The sequence below is a fragment of the Eurypyga helias genome, unplaced genomic scaffold (genome assembly GCF_000690775.1).
Source record: "Eurypyga helias isolate BGI_N326 unplaced genomic scaffold, ASM69077v1 scaffold32186, whole genome shotgun sequence".
NCBI lineage: Eukaryota > Metazoa > Chordata > Aves > Eurypygiformes > Eurypygidae > Eurypyga > Eurypyga helias.
This window is the reverse complement of record NW_010255223.1, coordinates 7,419-10,445: the sequence shown is the minus strand read 5'-3', so window position 1 is coordinate 10,445 and position 3,027 is coordinate 7,419.

The following is a 3,027-nucleotide window of genomic DNA, read 5'->3' as shown; positions in this document are numbered from 1 at the left end:
TCCCTAGCCTTTACTGACTGGGGGGAAAAAGAAACCCAACCCAAACAGATAAACCCTGAGCGCTCATTAGATTTGTAGTTATATGTAGCAGTTATATGTTTCTGTAAGATGACTTAAACCACAGTAGTTTTTGCAACTTTACTACCTCTTTCTCCACAAAGAAACAGTACACAGGGCATATCTTGAATTTCTGGTTGATTATTCCTCATCTTGACAATTTTTGACCTTTTCTGACCTTCTATGTACTTGGAAAACCAACCTAAAATACTTCTCTCTCAAATAAGGGATGGCAAGTGAAAGACATTTCTAATCTTTGCATGTCTTTTTCTATACCTGGGCTATATTACATATCAACAACCTATATATTCAAACAACCCCCAGATTTGTTATTTCTTGGGGTGCAGCTAACGTGCCTATGTAATGGCATGTCTTACTGCTCCTCATGGGAGGAGCAGCGAGCTGGGCACATACTGTACATACACCAAAGTAGTACAGATTCCACCACAAGAACTTGTACCTGAGCCCACCCTGAAGACAGCAGCATACTTCTGCTACAACCCCTCATCTTTACCAGATAGCTATCAAAAAGCACTATTTTCACTGCGTTTCATGTGAGCGTGGCATCAAGCTTTTAAAAAATTACCCCCAGACACACAAAGCTCAGCAACAACTGGATGTGCCTAAACCCTAATGGAAAACTTTATTGCTGGGATATCATAAAGTCTCCAAAAGGTGGTTTCAAGTAAGCCCTTTTAAAATTTTCCTGTGTGTGCAGGTTGAGTGAATGAGAACAGGGGAACTGCAGGAGTAAAAGATGGTAAAACCTCATTTTTTGGAAAGATAATGTTACTTGGGATAACATATACCAAAATAAATCTCATTTTCTCCTGTGTCCACATATTAATGGTTTACAATAATGCTCCCTATGCATCTATGCAAATACTTGAAGAATGCAATTCATTGTGCCTTTTGCCTAGTTTTAATAAATTTGTCAGTTGTCATTAACAAATACTTTGTGTGCGATTTCATTACCTTGCCTCAAATCTTCGGTTTATAAGTGGCATTTGTCCAGAGAGGGCAGAATAGCTGGAGGAATGGCTTTTACGAAATGCCGTTCTAGGCAGTGAGAAGGATGACTCTCAATTGCCATCTATTTCAAAAATAAAATGCATAAAGCATTACACCAACTAGGACGCCAGAAGCAAAGCTGGAGTGAATTATTCCCTGCTACCAAGGGAGGGCGCTTCTGTTATACTCCTTGCCCCAGATGCTCTGCTGTACTCGCTGTCCTTCAGCCTGTTTATCCTTTAGGGCTACACCGATAAGGCCAGAGAAATCATTAAAATCTTTCAGATCTAGCTGCAATGTTTGTTTGGGGTATTTTTAAGAAAAAGCCTTTATTTCCCTTTCCACATTAAAAAAAAAAAAAGTACTGAAATGTTATTAAAATAACAGATTGCATATTCCTCTCCCACCAAACCCGTTGCATTTGTTTGGCGATGCTCAGACCCAGGTATAACCAGGTCAGCATCTCAGAGAGCATCAGTCTGTGACCTGGGGTAGGGGTAACCCAGCCAGAGCTGCCTCCAGACTGAGCCAGCTTGGCACAGCCAGCTCAGGCTTCGCCGCTCCCTGTTTGGGATTTGCTGTGAGCAAATGGGCTCCAGTCCCCCTGTGCTGTAAGACCCAGCAGCAAGATGGGAGAAACATTTAACTGCAGTAATACCTTCCTTTTTCACCTTCCAGCTCAAAATGTTATTTCTTTCATCCTTACCACAACAAATACACAAAACCAAGGGAGTTTTGAAGGTGAGCCGTGAGCAAGAGTCCTGCCAACATCCATACTATACTGGGGGAGACAGAGAGGGTGAACGAGACCGCTCTGGGATAAACGGCATCCCTACAGCTCTGCAGAGCATGACACACTTCCACCTAGTTGTCTTTTAACACACAGCTCATACCTCCCTCTAAACAGCAACAGAAAAGCTTTTGGGCATTTTTTGGGCAGGAAAGGTCATGGGGCTCAAAGGGTTCAGGGGTTCTCCAAGGTCAAGACATTTGCTAAGAAAAAAGAAAATTTCAATTTACAGCCACTCGCTCTTTCAGGCTGATTTTCACAGACCACAAGTGTCTTGAAGAGGCTGGTGGTGTTTCTCCCGACACAGCGTTTAATCTGCCAGAGTTTCCCATCCTTGCTCGGGTGAGGTCTGGATCAGGCCCAGCCACTTTACCAACCACATCGACATGGCCTGGGCACCTGAGCTGCTAAGGGGAAAAACCCAAGAAAATGAAACCCCACATAAAACTAATACATGCTGTGCTGCAGGGCAACTCCTGCACCTCACAAAAAAACCAAAAGCTGAGAGACCTGCCACGGTCCTGTAAAAATACCTCATGGCTTGGGTCCTGCCACCCAGGCTAAGTGAGCGCCTATTCCAAAATTTGCCATGTTTTGCCCATATTCACCAATATTCATGTCCCATATTTGCAGAGCAAGTCATTAAACACGGATGAGCAGAGTCGGAATAGCAGGCGCACACCATTCAGTCCTTGTCTCTCACCTCCATCTGAGATGCTGGGGTGTATTTTAGCGTTCATGCAAGCGTCTAGGAAGGAAGAAAGACAAAAACACTAATCAGTGACTCAATCAGGGCCTGGAAATAAACACATCAGTGGTCACCCCCGGGGAAGGAGTGCAAGAGTAAACATTAACCCTGCCAAGAATAAGAGATGGGAAGGGGCCTCAGAAAGGAGCAAACCCCAGGAGTATCATATTTCAAGAGGATTTTCATTTTCAGTGGCTGCATATATTAAAGCCTGGTGAGGATTAAACATACCTGTTGCTGCCACACCATGAGAAAAATCCAGTCCAAAAGCCCAGAGAAAGACCTGTCTTGACTCTACCAAGCTTTGGATAAGACACTGTTGGTTTTATTTTCTGATTTTCCTTTTCTAAGTTGCTCACTATGCTCTGGAACATCAACATTAACCCATTCACCCACCCTCCAGATCCCCACATATAACACA